Here is a 19,355-nt window from a genome sequence, read left to right on the forward strand (position 1 = left end):
TCAATTTCACCAGCATCGATCATGTCTTGAATCTTGTTCTTCAATGGCCAACAATCATTCGTATCATGCCCAGGGCTATTGGAGTGATATGCGCACCTCGCATTGGGCTTGTAGCTAGGGGCGGAGGTGTTGGGCTTTATAGGAGGATCTCTTAAAGTAATCAAGTTCTCTCTCAGCAAATGTTGTAATGCCTGAGCCAGTGACATATTGATCTTTGTAAACTGACGTTTAGATGTATCTGACCTGCGTCTTTGTTGCGGAGCTAATGTAGAGGTCAGAATTGTCCCCACAGATTGTTTGGGTTCATCGTGATCTTTCTGGTCGTACACAACGTGAGGTTCCTCAGGAGGGTGGCAGTCAATGATCTTGTCATCGATTAAGTCTTGGATCTTATTCTTCAATGTCCAACAGTTATTAGTGTCATGTCCAGGACTATCAGAGTGATACGCACACCTTGCATTAGGATTATAACGAGAAGAGGAAGTACCTGGGATTCCTCGGAGGGTCCTTCAAAGTGATTAGCCCTTTTTTCAGCAATTGTTGCAACGCTTCGGCCAGAGTCATATTGATCTTTGTGAATTGGCGCTTAGGTGTATCTGACTTGTGTCTTTGTTGTGGAACTGGTGTAAAGGTCAGAATTGTCCCCACAGATTGGTTGGGTTCATTGTGACCTTTCCGATTGTACCCAGTATTGACCATATGAGGTTTCTCAGGTGAAATGACGTCAATGATCTTGCAATCAATGAGGTCTTGGATCATGTGCTTCAATGGTCCACAATCCTCTGTATCGTGACCAGGACTGTTTGAATGATAAGCACATCTTGCATGGTACTTGTACCCAGGAGTGGGATTAGCAGGAAGTGAATATGGAGGCAATAGAGTTATCAAGTTCTGATTGAGCAGTTGTTGCAGAGCTTGAGACAGCGGCATATGTAACGGAGTAAATGACCGCTTAGGGTTGGATCTCTGATTATCTTGACCGCCTTGGAGCTTATGTTGATTCTTCTCCTTCTCGATTAGAAGTGCCTTCAATTCTTTTTGCCCCTTGGCCAAGTTAAGGATCATTTCTTGGAATTGGTTGTTCTGAGTTTGGAGATTCTTCATAGATTGTTCGAGATTCATCTTTGTTACTGAAATAAACAGTACAAAGATGAGGCGTTTGATTTTATGAAACCTGTGATGCGATGTTTATGAATGATATGATTATGCATATGCAATGTTTCGAGGACCTTAGAATTTAAATTTGTTTAAAACAAAACAAAAAGAAACTTTATTAATAATAATTAAGAGAAAGTAATTGTAAATTGTTTTATTGTTGTCTTTTACAATAAGGAAAGTATAAAACTAGAAAATAAAATAAAACTTAGAAAAGATAAATTCTTCAAGTCTCCCATGGACGCTTCCTTTTTGAACCAATGAAGTTGTTGATGCCTTGCTCTGCTTGAAGTAATCTTGTGAGTTCTAACACTTTCTTTTCTTTGTCACGAAACTGAGCTTCGAAAGTGTCTCTTTCTTCCTTTAGTTGAATCCAGGATCTCTTTAATTCTTCGATGTCAGTTGGCATATCTGGATGAGTAATAACTTGAGGAACTCTTTCCTCGCAATCAGGCTCCACTATCACAGGTAAGACATACGGATAAGGCATGATGAGACGTTGAGCACGAGCGCGTACCCATCTAAGGTAAGGCCCCAAAGGAATGGAGTTTCTTTGTCCCAAGCTTTTGTTATCAATTCTATTTACCATATCCCAAGCTCGTATGAACTTCCGGCGGTGATTCTGAGTGTCATCTTCATAATCGAACACAATCCCTTGTATAAGCATATGGTGAGGACCATCTCTTCGAGCGTAACCAAATTGTCGTAAAGCCAAGCAAGGATTATAAGTGATACCCCCTCGTATGCCAAGTAAAGGCACATTAGGATATTGTCCACAACGGTCGATCATGATGAAACTTTCCTTGGATAAAGACAACCAACGGATGTCAGAATGTGAAAGTGACATTATTCTCTTGTGCCACTTCAACCTTTGGTCGTTCCTCATTACTGAGCGAGGCAAGTGCGAAATAAACCACTTAGATAACAAAGGTATGCAACACATAAGAGTCCCTCGTTTCTTCATAGTACGAGTGTGCAGAGAGTGTAGGATATCTCCAAGCAAGGTAGGAACTGGATTGCGTGTCAGAAATATCTTTATGGCGTGCACATCAATGAACTGATCAGGATTAGGGAACAACACCAAACCATAGATGAGTAATGCTAATATGTCTTCGAAGGCTTGATAACTCATGGACTTCAGAAACATGCGAGCTTTCCCAAGTAAGAACTTAGCGAGGAATCCCTGGACTCCACTTCTGGTTTCCCCAATGGCCCTCAATATCAGACTTTTTAAGATGTAGAGCAGGAGCGATGACTTCCAATTTTGGAGTTTCTTCCAAACCAGTGAACGGAATCTGATCTCGGATAGTGAGTCCAAGTATGTCAGCAAACTCCTCCATGGTAGGTACCAACTGATAATCTGGGAAAGTAAAGCAATGATGCTCGGGATCGAAGAATTGAAATAGTACACTCATCATTTCCTTCGTCAAAACCTGAAGTAACTAAACTGGGCAAGAGACCATGTCTTTCAGAGAATCGGGAACCTCCAGGAATCTCTAATACCAATTCTTTCAGTTCGGAAGGTATCTTCACAAAGTTAACTCGAATGGTGTTTCTAGTCTCCATGACCTACAAAACAGAACAAAGATGAATTCCTTGGTCCTCGAATGGTTAGTCATGATGTTATGATGCTTATGATGTTTATGATGTCATGATGTCAAGTAGATAACAAACACAAACAAGTCACACAATTTTGCCTTAAGGTTAGGCTTGCATGTGGTCTGGGGGCGCGTACCCTCCCCACTGAAGTTTAGTCGGTTCAAACCTGTCCTATATACAGATCAGGTTCTAAGGAGCTCATATCATTGACCTTTCTCGAAGGCGCTTATCTCAGTTCGGCAATCGAATCGCCAACCGAAAAGGTCCTGAAAGTCCAGTCCATATGAGTGTAGCTTCGAGTATCAACCAACTTCAGTCGGAACCAAAGCCGGCCATCTCGCTACTTTCTAATAGGCCAAAGTCAAGTTCGACTAAGGTTCTAAGGGCAAATTAGTGCTTAATGACACCACGCGGCAGCCAAGCATTTCCTCAGGTCGGATCCCGAGGAACACCAGGACAAACCAATGTGTCACACTAACGATGGCCATCAGATCAACCACATCAGTATACGCTGTGCAGTCTCCTTGATCTCATGCCATATACCTAAGGTACTCAGATCCGGGTTAGGATCTTTCACACAACAGAATACCCAAAACAGCCCTGCAAAATTAAATCAAACAAAGCAAACAATAGAAAACATTTAAATGAATCCTAAACTTTTAAGGTAACCCCTCTTTTATCGAAAATTAATCCCCAGCAGAGTCGCCAGTTCTGTAACACGGTGAACTGACTTTTTAATAATCGAAATGTCGCGGTTAAGCATGAGTCGCCACCCGACTTTTATTTTATCCAAACTAAATCAGAAAGGCAAAAAGAAACAGAAAAAAACCTTTTAAAAGAAATCTAAGTTCGGGGGGTAATTTATGCAAAGGGAAGGTGTAAGGCACCCTTTGCATCCATGGTTTTCCATGGGCTCTTAATTGCTTTGCTTGCTCGTTTGTTTAGAAAAAGTAGATGAAAGAGATAGGGACTTTAGCTTGTGAATAAGCGTTGCCCTTTTGAAAAATTATGAGAAAGAATATAATAAAAAGGTTTGAGCATTGCAAGGCAATTAGGGGCAATTACCTTAAACTCAGATGATAGGTCTCTTTTTTGCCTTTCAGAATGAAAGGGTCTATCCTTGCCATAAGAGGGCAGGAAGCCTTTCGTTTGGAGGTTGACGGGTCGTCGAAGCATCCTTTGCCATAAGACTGTCCCATGCCATAGAGGGGCAGGTAGTCTAAGGCAAGGATCAGAATAAGCCATTTTCGTAGGCAGCCAGAAGATACCTCAGCCTTTTCGTAGGCAACATCCGAGGGTCGAGGTCATTTGTGTATCGAAGGCAGCATCATTAGGGTCGTGACCTTTTTATCGAGGCAACATGGCTGAGGTATCTCGAATTCGAGGGACGAGGCTTATTCTGCAAAAACACAAAGGCAACAGGCAACAGGCAACAGGCAACAAGGCAACAGAGAGGTTACCCCCAAAAGAGTGCGTGTGTGCAACAATCACGTGGTTAATTCAGTTATGTTATCTTGTAAATTAGTGATTCTAAATTCAATTCATGGTTGTCACTCCCTATGTTACTAACCACGCAATATAACAAACGCAATATAACAAATACGGGGAAGGGAAATTGCAACCAGCGGAGGAGAGGGGAATTGAAACCAGCGGGATATAAAAATAAAAGGCAACAGGTTTAACACAAGTAATAATTGAAAATAGGGTTTAGGGTTACCAATACTCGTAGCTTTGGCAGTCGACAAACCCTGAAGATTTGGAAAAGAAAGAACAAACAGAGGGGTGAGTGCATTATCGGTTCGGAGGCAAATGAAGTTAACCCTAAAAAACAAAAGAATAAAGAATTTTAAAAAGTAAATGAACGAAGAGTACTTAGCTTGGCATTTGCCCTGACAGGGTTGGTGGGCCAAGGTTTGCCTAAAGCATTGACTCTGACCATTAAGAACTGAAAGAAGAAACATCAAGGCTTGAGTGTATAGGCAGTTCATTGGTATTTAAAAATAAACTCTAATTTTAAAATGGGGAAAATAAACAAACGGAGAGAATAATTTTGCGTTAAATATATAAAATAAATAAATAAAGAGAATTGAATCGGGACTTAGCTTCGTAATAGGGTGTGGCGTGTTATCGGGAGAAACCCTGTTGGTAACCCTGAAAAGGCATAGAAAAGAAATATAAAATCAGTGTATGGCATGATCTCGTAAACCCTGATTAGGGTACGGATTTAAATAAGAAACCACAAATGATTTAATTAATTATTGGTCTTGCGACCTAATTAATTAAATCAGGATCAGAAGATTAAATTGAATGTAAAAATATTTTTTATGAATTTTTATGAATTAAAATAAAATATGTATGAATTTTTGATTATATAAGTGATTAAATGTAATTTAAATGAAAGAAATTAAATAGATATAATTAAAATAAATATTCAGGATTTTAAATACTATATATAAATATAATCTAATAATATAAATAAGGATGATAAAAATAAAAAAAAAATATGTAAATAATATAATTATAAGAAAATAAATAGATATATGAATATAATAATGAGAATTTAGTAAATAATATAAGTAAATAAGTAAAGAAGAAAATAAATGATAAAATAAGAATATATATTAAATAGTACAAAAAGAAATAAGTTTAAATGTTATTATTATAAAAAAACAAAGTTTTTGTAATTTGAAAAGAAAAAAAAATAATAAAATAAAATAATAATAAAAAGAAAAAGAAAAAGAAAACTTAGCGAAATAATCCGGTGTTGCGCCTCTACGGTGGTTCATGGTGCGCCTGCAAGTTTCTGTGCATTGGATCTGCTGGATGATCAGATGGATGGACGTGATGGTGAGGGAGCATCGTACGCGCATACAGGGAACACACTGAATCATAAAAAGCCAAAAAACAGACGGCGCCCGCTTTTCTGTTTGAAAACAGCCAATAGGATGCTGCCACGGTATCATCTTCTTCGCTGAAAAAAACCTAAACGCGTAGCTGCGAATTTGCTACGAATCGGGCTCGTAGCGAATCAACCTGCAAAAACGAAATTCTTGTACACACCATATAAATTTGGCGCGACCTCATGGACGTGATCGTCCAGAGCTCACGAGTTTAATGGTACTCATTATTAGCCCTAATTTTACCTAATATGGAAAGCCCCAATTTCAAGCTTTTGGAGCCCTTCAATGGCGTTAGGCTCAGATCAACATGTAAACCCAATTCAGTTTCCAGAATCCATTAGAACATCATACTAAACACACATATACAATTAAAAGCTATGAATGATGCGTATATTTGATGAATCGAGTTTAAAGAAAATTGAACAAACCGAGAGTTTTTGGGGTCGATTCTGGACTCTACGAATGATGATGATGATCTGAAAAGCTTTGGCAATCTCCACTGAACGTGTAAGGACCTTTGAATCTCTCTGAAAATCCTCCTAACTCCGAAACTGTTTTGAAATTTTCTTCAACCTTGCACTCGGGTTTGTGGCTCTTGAAGGCCGAAATTTCGTAACCCTAACTTCTGAATTGCCTCTATACTTATAAGAGAAGGATTAGGTCTAATAGTTTTGAACTCAATCCAAGTGAATCTTTGATTGGCACTCAAGAAAAATTTGATTTCTTAAACTTTCTAAATTTGGTTCAAATCCAATTTTTCCAAACAATTATCCTTAGAACGAATTTTGTACATTTATGGGATACTATTGATTGTTGAATTGATCAAAAAATATATTTAAACCAAATCTTTTTCAAATTTCTTTGATTTATTGATTTAAACTATATTTTTAATGAAAAAAAATCAATAAAAAATCAGATAATTGTTAGAAATTCGTGGTACTAGGATTAGAAACTCTTGGATACTTGGGAATCATGATTGAGTTAAAATAATTTGGGCAAAATATTTTAAATTCTTTTACATTTTTCTCTCCAAAATAACCCAACTTTGACAAGGCCTATCTCCCTCAATTTTTGAGGTATGGAAGTGTTCTAAGACATTTTAGAAACCTTGGAGAGTCCTCTAACCAATGTCTTTGGTCTTATATCAAAATCCTTTTCCATTCTCATTTTATGTCCTTTTGAAAAAGGTGTCTTTTTGTTGACTTTTGAAAAGGACCTCTAATGTTTAAGGCCATATCTCTTAAACCATTGACCTATGGGCTTTGATTCTTGGACCATTGGATAGAGGAATGAATTCCCTTCAAAATGAGCTTTGGTTGGAATTTTTCTGATGAAGTATGAATACTTGGTGAATTTTCAAAGTTTGGTTGACTTTTTCAGTTCATGCCCAAAATAGTAACCTTTAACTTTTGACTTTTCTGATCTTTTCTTGTATCATCATGATCAACCCTTGATCAAATGATGATTTTAGGGTTATGAGGATGTTGTTGACCAAGTATCTTGAACTTTGACTGTATTTGGACTTGAAATGACTATTTTGCCCTTGGGGATCGACTGTTGACCTAATCACGATTTGAGGGACCAACTTGTTCTGTTTGACTTGAAACTTTACATGGAGATACTTTGGGATATTAGGGACCTTATTGAACCACCTTGAGCCATTGATTCAATGATTTTCCCTTGAATTAGTCAAACCCTAGTTTAGAGTTTCTATGTAGGAGACTGTGTTTTGGAGCTTTGTGTTTTTGAATAGCATGGGCAAATTTTGGGGTATGACAGTATGTAACTCAAAAAGCAATAAAAGGGAGTGTCTTGGCAGAACATCTTGCCCACCAACCACTCGAGGAATACCAATCTATGAAGTTCGACTTCCCAGACGAGGATATTATGCTAGTAAGAGACTATGAAATACCGGGACCCGATGAGGGACCCGAACCGGGTTTGGTATGGAAACTCATGTTCGACGGTGCTTCAAATGCACTAGGACATGGCATAGGGGCAGTATTGACATCTCCCGATGACCGACACTTACCCTTCACTGCAAGACTATGTTTCGACTGTACCAACAACATTGCAGAATACGAAGCATGCATATTGGGGTTAGAAGCTTGCAATCGACCTAAGAATCAAACTCCTTGATGTATACGGAGACTCAGCATTGGTAATCCATCAGGTCAACAAAGAGTGGGACACTCGAGATGTAAAGCTAATCCCATACCGAGACCTTATACTGGAGTTGACAGCTGAATTTGATACTATCACCTTTACTCATATCCCGAGGGAAGAAAATCAAATAGCCGATGCACTAGCAACGCTTTCCTCTATGTTCAAAGTGACCTGGCCAAACCATGAACCACGAATAACCGTTAGGCACTTCGACGAACCTGCCTATTGTCTCACGATCGAGGAGCAGTCTGACAACAAACCATGGTACCCACGACATTAAAGAGTACCTGGAAAAACAAGAATACCCGGAGAATGCCTCAACAATTGATAAAAAGACGCTGAGGAGACTTGCATCCAAGTTCTTCTTAAGCGGAAGCATCCTATACAAAAGGAACTATGATTCAGTGTTATTGAGGTGTGTAGATAAAAACGAGGCCAAGGAAATTATCAGGGAGGTACATGAAGGAACCTTCGGAACTCATGCAAAACAGACATTCAATGGCTAGAAAGATACTGCGGGCAGGGTATTACTGGTTAACGATGGAGGCCGACTGTTTCCAATATGCAAGGACCTGTCACAAGTGCCAAATCTACGCTGACAAGGTGCACGTACCACCAAACCCGTTGAACGTTCTGAGTTCACCATGGCCATTTGCAATGTGGGGAATCGACATGATAGGGATGATAGAACCTAAAGCTTCGAACGGACACCGATTTATATTAGTCGCCATAGACTACTTTACCAAATGGGTCGAAGCTGCCTCTTACACCAACGTAACAAGACAAGTAGTCACTCGGTTCATCAAGCATAATATCATATGTCGGTATGGGATTCCAAGCAGGATTATCACCGATAATGGGTCAAATCTGAACAATAACATGATGAGGGAGCTGTGCGAGGAGTTCAAGATTGAACACCACAATTCTTCACCATACAGGCCTAAAATGAACGGCGCTGTCGAAGCTGCAAACAAAAATATCAAAAAAATAATACAAAAGATGGTGAAAACATACAAGGATTGGCACGAAATGCTGCCCTTCGCCCTACACGGTTACAGAACCTCGGTGCGTACATCTACAGGGGCAACTCCCTTCTCCCTAGTCTACGGTATGGAAGCTGTCCTCCCAATCGAAGTGGAGATCCCGTCATTAAGAGTCATAACTGACACAAAGTTAGAAGAATCGGAATGGGTAAAAACTCGTTTCGATCAGCTTAATCTCATTGAAGAAAAGCGACTGACAGCTTTGTGTCACGGACAACTCTATCAGAAGAGGATGAAAAAAGCGTTCGATAAGAAGGTCCGACCTCGAACCTACAAAGAAGGTGACATTGTCCTCAGGAAGATACTGTTACCTCGACTCGACGCCCGTGGAAAATGGACACCTAACTACGAAGGTCCATACATTGTAAAAACGGTGTTCTCGGGAGGGGCATTAGTCCTCACTACAATGGATGGGGATGAGCTATCGCACCCAATCAATTCAGATGCAGTCAAGAGGTACTATGCCTAGCAGGGATAAGGCTCCAAGCTACGAGCCCAAGACAATTCGTAAAGGATAGGAAATCGAGCAATCATCAACTTCCGAAGTCAGAGGATTACTGGGGCCCTCGATAGCAAAAAAGAGCAATAGCAGTATTAATGTCATTTCTATTTGTCATTTTTCTTTCTCTCATACCCTTTGTACATTCGCCAATTTAAGGCAATAATCAATAAAAGCTTTTCACTTTCATACTTATCTTTTCATCATTTCAATACCAAGTGCAAAGAATAATTTATTTCTCATAAACTTTAAACTTCGAATTTAAAACAGGAAACTTACAAATCATTAGACTGAAATAAAGGGGATAAAACCGCGATACCTCCGGCAGCCAATATACGCCTGATGATCTGATAACCCTAAAAAAAAAAAAAACACCGCCACATTCCAACATACTAGCCCCGGGCGATCTGAGTCAAGACCCGTAAAGTTGCTCGAAAGATCTTAAACAAATTCCAATTGGTGACAAAAGATAGTACCCCAAAGTCATCATACTTACATATTCACTTACATAAACACTCATACACATCGCATTTACATACAAAACATTCACATGACCTGCATTCGCACACAAACATTCATCATACAAATAACAAAATCATGAGCATACACATCTGCAAGATAACCTTTTATACACGTAACTCGCCCGCATCAAGACAAACAACCCTTTTGGGGTTAATCCAACTACGATAGTGAGTAGGTACGGTCAACTGCGACGACTTACTGAAAAGTAAGTGGACCTTACCATCTACGATAAGCTCACTCCAACTACGATAGTAAGCAGGTACGGCTAACTGCGACGACTTACTAGACTGACAGTAAGTGGGCCCTACCATCTACGATAAGCTTACTCTAACTACGATAGTGAGTAGGTACGGTCAACTGCGACGACTTACTGGAAAGTAAGTGGACCTTACCATCTACGATAAACTCACTCCAACTACGATAGTGAGCAGGTACGGCTAACTGCGACGACTTACTAGACTGATAGTAAGTGGGCCCTACCATCTACGATAAGCTTACTCCAACTACGATAGTGAGTAGGTACGGTCAACTGCGACGACTTACTGAAAAGTAAGTGGACCTTACCATCTACGATAAGCTTACTCCAACTACGATAGTAAGCAGGTACGGCTAACTGCGACGACTTACTAGACTGATAGTAAGTGGGCCCTACCATCTACGATAAGCTTACTCCAACTACGATAGTGAGTAGGTACGGTCAACTGCGACGACTTACTGAAAAGTAAGTGGACCTTACCATCTACGATAAGCTCACTCCAACTACGATAGTAAGCAGGTACGGCTAACTGCGACGACTTACTAGACTGATAGTAAGTGGGCCCTACCATCTACGATAAGCTTACTCTAACTACGATAGTGAGTAGGTACGGTCAACTGCGACGACTTACTGAAAAGTAAGTGGACCTTACCATCTACGATAAGCTCACTCCAACTACGATAGTAAGCAGGTACGGCTAACTGCGACGACTTACTAGACTGATAGTAAGTGGGCCCTACCATCTACGATAAGCTTACTCCAACTACGATAGTGAGTAGGTACGGTCAACTGCGACGACTTACTAGACTGACAGTAAGTGGGCCCTACCATCTACGATAAGCTTACTCTAACTACGATAGTGAGTAGGTACGGTCAACTGCGACGACTTACTGGAAAGTAAGTGGACCTTACCATCTGCGACAGACTTATTCCAACTACGATAGTGAATGGGTATACCAACCGCGACGACTTACTAGAACTATAGTAAGTGAGTTACCCATAAGCTGCAAACCCCTGCTAGCGCCATAAGCAAGGTAGCTACTTTAACAAGGCATTCCCTCTCCACTACCGGGTTCAAGGTAAATTTAAGGGTCTTCCAGTATTTAATAACTCTTCGATCGGAACGACGCGAGGTCTACACACCCTCTTGTCACCCAATCCAAGGTAATTAAATAGGGGCAGCTGTCATACCCCAAAATTTACCTCCCACATTTTTCTCATAACAAAAGCAAGGCTCAAATCTCAAAGCATGGCTCATTCACATAATCCAGATAATTCACAGTCAACTGATCCAAATTGAAAGGTCAATCATAATCAAGGCATGATCCAAACTTTAACCATTGGGCAAATATCAAGTATGGGGTGCATAACCATCATTTGATCAAGAATTGATCATGATTCCATTAATAGAAACTCAGAGATGAACAAAGATGGAAAGGTTCAAATTAGGGTTTCTTAGGAGAAAGTCAACCCAACTTTGACTGGGCATAACTTTCACATGGAACATCAGAAATTCCCCACTCAAAGCCTATTATGAAGGAAATTGAATTCTCTACAACTTTGTGTCCCACAAGCCAAGGCTAAAAATGCTTCATTTAAGAGATACAAGGCAAAAGATTACAGGTCATTTTCAGGCATCCTTCAGAAACAGTTTTTTTCCCAAAGAGGATATGGTCAAGATAAAAGCCTCAAATGAAAAATATATTCCAAAGTGGCTTGTAGAGGACCTCTTGAGGTTTCTAAAAAGTATTAGATCTCCCTCATAGCTTAAAAATTGAAGGAGATATGCTTGATCAAAGTCAGGTGATTTTGAGGGACCAAATGTAAAGAAGGAGGGTTCAAATTAAGGAATTTTGCAAATGGGCCTATGGTTTTCTTATGCAAACTTGGTCCACAAGTTATTAACATGCCCAAAATAAGATGTCACGAAATTTAAACATATTATTTAGTTTTTTTAAACATTTATTTCATAAAAAATTGATTTTATGATTTAAATAAGTAAGAAAATTAAATATTTTGTTAGAAAATATATTTTGTTGATTTCCAATCAATGTTAATGACAAAATATATTATTAATTTCGTGGTAATTGGATGAAGGAGAAATAAAATCAAATCTTGACCAAAATAGTAGCTTATCATTCAAGAAAGAAAATCAAATTTCTCAACATGGCAAGATTGGATTCAAGGATTCTTTGGGCTCTTTTCTAAACCTAAATCACTCCCTATAAGTAGAGGAGGTCGTGCACATGAATAGGGGACGAAAATTCTGAACAAAAACGCACTTGCAAGAACCGAAAAAATCACTCAAGAACTTGAAATTGGTTTTTGGAAATTCAGAGGTTTCAACAAGGTTTGAAGGCCTCAAAAGCTTCCTCAAAGGATTTGGAACGTGTTAGGATTGTTTCTCTGCTTCAGCACCCCCAGATCTTTCTCCATTCAGTCAAGGTAAGTCATTCTGCATATTGATTCGATTAGCACGTTATATGCATCCTCATGATGTTTTAGTCATATAATCTGGTTCGTTTTGATGTGTTGATGGTTTCTGGATCACTGGTTTTGAGTTTGCGTGTTTAAATCTAACATTGCCATTAGAGGCCGGTCAAAGGTTTAGGGTTCTTGAATTGGGGTTTTCGTTTGTGGGTTAAATTGGGTTCAATTGAGGGCACCATCGAACTCACGTGGTTGAGACGAGGGGAACGGTAGGGTCGCGAAACATTTATAGTCACACATGAGCTATTCGCTATTTTTCTTATGCAGTTGCTACGAATCCAAAACTATAGCTATTTCGTAGCTATTTTGTCTGAAAACTTGCAGGGTGAGTGGAGAAGACGATGGCGTGTCACCATCACATTGGACCTTTTAAATTTCGCGCGCGTTTCCCTTTCAGTTATTTGATTATTATATGTATTGCAGCGAAAGCGTTTTTTAAACGCGTGAACGTCTTGGTTGGGTTGGTAAGAGTATTGAGTGACCCTGGGGGCGTGGGTTCGATACCCCGTTCCCACATATTTTTTTCTGAAATTCCATCCTTGATCACATGTTGCGCCTCATGTAGTTTCCACCATACACCTCCCAAATCTGAGCCTTAGATCTTCCCCCCAGCCTTAATCAAGCGCTCCAGATCCAGTCCCTATATTATAAGCCATCCAAGTTGCCATACTGAATCATAACCTTGATAAAAACTTAATAATTTTAATTGTTTTATTTGTTTTAATTAAAATATCTATTTTAATGTAATTAAATAATTGTATTATAATATTTTTTTTGTAAAATAAATACATGACAATTAAATTACAAAAAATTATAATTTGTTATTCGTGCCGATTAAATCGATTAATCGCTATGGTTAACAATATTTTTTTAATTAAAATGTTATTTAATTAAATAAAAATTGGTCTTATTATTATTTGGTTAAATGGTTGCAACTATTTTATTAGTTGTGATGATTAACCGTCTTCCCTTCGATTTAATTTGTTATTCTTTTTAATCGAATCAATCGATCACGAGGGGTAACAATGCATATAAAATTCTGTAAAAATTATTAAAATGTACCTTAATTCATCATTAGTAATAATCGAACCAATCGATTAAAATTGGTGGTGCAAATTTCAAATCTTTTAACTATGGTAATTGAATCAATCGATTATCGCGGTTAATTGTGCCAAATCAGGGTTGTACGCCCAAACCCTAAAAATCATTCTAAAATCCATTCAAACTACAATTACAAACCAAACTGCGATAGGCCGACCAAAAAGCCTCTAAAAAACCGTATCAAATCAAATTCCAACTCTAAATGGCGTACAACCCTTCCCGAACTACGTAGACTCTGATCCTCCCTAAGGAGGTACGTAGGCACTTGGCAACAAGGCGAGTCCCCCTCTTCAAAATCTCAATCATGTCTTAAAATTCTGTTTGCCACATTTCTCCCTAATTTTCTGCCATGCAACCCTAATCTTTGATTGTTAGCCTTTAGGAAAGGGCTGAGGGTGCCTCATACCTTCCCTCAGCCTGATTATAATAACTTACCCTCAATCTCTTATCTGTGTAGGGTTTCCTATTCGCCCTTCAGAATAGGTGGCGACTCTCTAAGTATAATTTTTAGGCAGGTTGCTACATAAAGAAGCAGTGACTTCTAGAGACGCTTTTTTTGGAAGGATGCTATCCAAGATGAAATGGATTCAATTATGTCAAACCATACTTGGGAACTAGTTGATCTTCCGAAGGGATCAATACCCATTGGATGCAAATGGGTGTTTAGAAAAAAGTATCACAGCAACGGTACATTAAACACATACAAGGATAGACTAGTAGCAAAAGGTTTTAGACAAAAGTAAGGCATTGATTATTTTGACACATATGCACCAATAGCAAAAACTACGACGATTAGAATATTGTGTGCACTAGCTTCCTTGAACAAATTTATTGTACATCAAATGGATGTTAAAATAGCATTCATAAATGGAGATCTCGACGAGGAAATCTATATGGAGCAACCAGAAGGCTACATGCTTCCAAGAAATGAACAAAAGTTATGAAGGAGTTAAAAACACTTAGAAAGGATGGGATTGAATAAGTGTAACTTCAAAAACTTAGAAGATAAAAACAATGAACACAATTACTTTAATCCTGGTTCGTTGTTAACCAAACTACTCAAGTCCACCCCCTTTAGAGTGATTTACCTCAACTGAGGATTTAATCCACTAATCCAACTGATTACAATGGTTTTCCACTTAGATACCCTCTAAGTCTTCTAGAGTCTACAGATCACAACTTGATCACTCTAGGAATCCTTTTACAATCAATTTAAAATAAAGTTTACAAGAGTTTGAATGCTTCTAATAAAGCTGCAATCACAACTGTGATATTTCTCTTAAGTTCTAAACTTAACACTCACTAAATATTACAAGAGTTTGTGAGGTTGAAGATGGAGTTCGTAAGCTTTTGAATTTGACAGCATTTCAGTATATTTTGCGCAAGTGTTGTATCAAGCTTCTGATTAGAACTTCTATTTATAGGTGTTGAGAGGAAATGACCGTTGGGAGCATTTAATGCTTTACGTGAATAGTACAATGTTGCATTTAATATTTCACACTTTTGTCAATTACCTCGAGCCTTGCTTTTGCTGCTTTTACTGACTTTGCCTTTTGTAGCTTCTAACGTTCCTTTTGTCAGTCAGAGATTTGACGTTACAACCTTTCATCTTGTACTTTCTTCTGGACTCAGATTTTGTAGATAACAACGTTTGAATATCAGAGTCAACGGCTTTGGTGCAGAGCATCTTCTGTCTTCTGACTTTGAAGAGCTTTGAGCGTGACACTATCAAAGCTTCAGAGCTTGTACTTTTGACTTCTGTTCTTCTGATGCTTTACAGTTCATGTTATGATTCTGCATGACCATCTTCTGATGTCTTGCCAGAGCATGTTCTGATGAAGCCATCCAGAACCTTCTGAGTCAGTGCTTCTGAGCGCTGCTTTGTGCATACTCTTTATATATTTCCTAAAATGGAAAATGCAAAGGATTAGAGTACCGCATTGTCTTATACAAAATTCATACATAATGTTATCATCAAAACAAATAATATTGATCAGAACATTTCTTGTTCTAACAAGGTATGCAAACTTGTCAAATCTTTATACGGTTTAAAACAGACACCAAAACAATGGCATCAAAAATTTGACACTGCCATACTTTCAAATGGGTTCATTCCAAACTCTTGTGACAAATGCTTGTACACAAAGGTGTGTGGAAATATTGTAATATTTCTATGTCTATATGTTGATGACATGTTGATTATTAGCAATGAAATGAATGGAATCTTAGAAACAAAAAGATTTCTAACTTCCACATTCAAGATAAAATATCTTGGACTAGTTGACACTATATTAGGGATCAAAGTAAAACAAAATAGTGGGGGGTTATGAACTTAATCAAACACATTATGTTGAAAAAATGTTGGAAAATTTCAAACACCTAAACTTCAAGGAAGTAAACACTCCGTTCGATCCTAGTGTCAGACTTCAAAAGAATAATGGTAGAACTGTGGCACAATTGGAATATGCAAGCGCAATTGGTTGTCTAATGTACTTACTGCAATGTACTAGACCAGACATAACATTTGCAATTAGTAAGATGAGTAGATTTACTATAAATCCAAATGATGACCATTAGAAGGCCATAACAAAGATTTTTGGATATTTGTTAAAGACTACAAATCTTGGCCTTCATTATGGTAAGTTTCCTGCCATACTAGAAGGATATACCGACGCAAGTTGGATATCAGGCGTTGGAGATTATAAATCTATAATTGAGTGGATATTCACATTAGCTGGAGGTGCGATTTCTTGGAAGAGCAAGAAACAAATATGCATTACTCTCTCAACCATGGAATCAGAGTTTGTGGCTCTTGCATCTGCTGGACAAGAAGCAGAATGGTTGAGGGATCTTTTATTAGAGGTTCCATTAGCTAAAGACAATGTTTCAAAAGTATTGATACATTGTGATAGTCAAGTCACCCTGGATAGAGCATTCAATGAAGTATACAATGTAAAGTCTAGTCACATAGGTCTTAGACACTCTCTCGTGAGAAAAATGATAAAGTATGGGATCATTTCACTGACATATATACAAACAAGCTACAATTTGGCTGATCCTTTTACTAAACCACTTGGCAGAGATTTAGTAAAGTCTACCTCGAGAGGTATGGGATTAGAACTCCTTGAATGAGGGTTCCGACAATGATAGCAACCCAATCTGAAGTTAATATATCTTAACCTAAGATTCAATGGGTAACAACAAGTCGTTGATTTGGAAGTTGGTGCAACATTTCGTGACAATGTTGACTATTACATAATTGAGGGTTGAGTTTTAAAGAAACTCTTAATGAAGTTCTACATCGAGTATATGTATCTAAAGAGATACTAATGAAACTTCACCTATATGAATTTCGAGATGGTGTCGTCTCAAAATGAGAGTTGGAGTTTCTCTCATGATAAATTCATGAAAACAGGAAAAGCACATGGCCATAAATAGTGTTAGGCGAGATATGTAGGCGAAGAAACTCTAAAAAGTGGGTGTATAGCAATGTCGGTCTGATCACATGGGATAATGGTTCAAAGCATAGCTACCTAACGTTCTGATTAGGCTTTGCGTTTTCTTTACTAAGGTTAAGTTCAAATCGAAAAATACCTAACTGTATTAACACTTTTTATCTTCTATATTCTGGAATAGGATTTGTCATTATTAGAATAAGTGGGAGATTGTTGTAAAATTATTGAGTAATTTTACAAGTTGTGTTCTAAAATGACAAAATAGTGAAAGTGAGTAAATGCTAATAAATGCATGAAATAAAGTCCAACATTGGAATATTCACTAACTTTGAAAACATTTATAAGAGTTAATATCATTAACTCAACAAAAGGATAAAAGAGGATAAAGTGCCACATTGATAAATGTGGTGGTCCCAATCATTATGCCACTTGTCTCAACCATACAACCACTCGCCGGTGTTGCCACCGGCGACACCGGCTCCGGCTCCGGCTCCGACTTCGGCTCAGGCTCCGCCTCCGGGTCCGGGTGCGAGGCGTAGAGGCGCTAGTGGCGGCTTGTAGACGGCACTTGAGCCTATGATTTGAATTTTGAATTCGGAGAGTGGCCACTGTCCACGAAATGCTGCAGAGTGAAACCATGCAATCACTAGTGAACCATGCTGTGTGCCAACAGTCATAACTTTTGAAAATTATATTGTTTCACCAAGGGTCGCAACCTTATGAAACAATATTATTTTGGTCTATAAAAACATGATTCCGGATTCAGAATGTCACATCACAGAAATCGAAAAATCCTCTAAATAATTCCAGATCACTCTTCGCTGCATTCGAGTTTTTGTCGGTCTGGCGCAAACTCGATAAGGCTGAATTATCCTGGATATTCCTGCATTGAGACTCTAAAACATTCGAGAGTGCTTGAAATACTATAAGAAAAGTGTTCCGTACACGATTCAAGCTGAATTTGTTAAACTTTGAAGCGTTTTCTAACAAGATTTGTAAAGCTAGCTTGACAATAAGTACCTAAACCCTTTCTTGATGAAATTAGATGTAATTTCTTGTACTATCATGTAATGCTTTTGTTCAATGTGTTATGTATTTTCTAGTTATCCATTTGTTTTGATGTTTATTCTTATTTTCACTCCTTATCGTCAATTATAATTCAACATTTAAATTTGAAATGTTATTGAAAAAATTTAGATCTAGATCTAGAGTAATCATTTGTCAAATCCTAAACTTTAGAAATAGATTTAAGTTTAACATTCACATTGTTATTGATAAATAATGTTAGAGAAAACCAAACATGTGCTCTCAGGGCACAAGATAATAAGATATTTATAGAAATATTTTTTTGAAACGCATGCATTCAATGTATCGAAACTTTAAATATGACTTTATTGCATTTAATTACATTTAACTTTTTCTAATTATAGTATCATTAACATTTAACATGTGACTTAGGACACATGTTAGCATGACCCTTAACGTTATTATATTGGTTAATTGGATGAAGAGATCAATAATTACACCCTAAGAATTATTTTAACACATTATTTAATCATAAATAAAGTTTGCCGAGCAATATGTGATTAATATTGAGTTTTAGCTAAAACTAATTATGAGAATACATTTGAAAATTAACAAAATTTAATTCCAATAATTTTTAATCATTGTTAATTTTGTCATCATTTATCATTTTATAGTCTCTTACGATTAAGTTAGAAACTTTTTCACTTAAAATCATCTTAATTGTTATTTTACCATACTATTTCTTATAGATACGATATCAAAATACTTACTTTTGATATATTTTATCAATGTAGGGCTTAAACACATACACTTAAATTCAATAATTTTGTATTAGAGCAACAATACAACTAATACTTCATCAACACAAGAGAAGGAGTTTGGAAATGTCAAAAGCAATTTGATATTAAAGCAACAACTAGACTATTTTACCCATCAGAGTATTTTTAGAGGATGCCTTCCTTTGCCAAATTAAAACACAAAGGGAAAAAATAAAGGTGATCTCTCAACCCCAAATAATTATGTTTGACTCAAAAATTATAAATCATAACTTTTAATTAAAAGAAGTTCTAAAATCAAAATTTATTTTACTTTAGAGCAACTAAATATATCAAAGAATGTTCCAAACATAAAATCAAACTTAGG

The sequence above is a fragment of the Vicia villosa genome, linkage group LG4 (assembly GCF_029867415.1).
Source record: "Vicia villosa cultivar HV-30 ecotype Madison, WI linkage group LG4, Vvil1.0, whole genome shotgun sequence".
Lineage (NCBI taxonomy): Eukaryota > Viridiplantae > Streptophyta > Magnoliopsida > Fabales > Fabaceae > Vicia > Vicia villosa.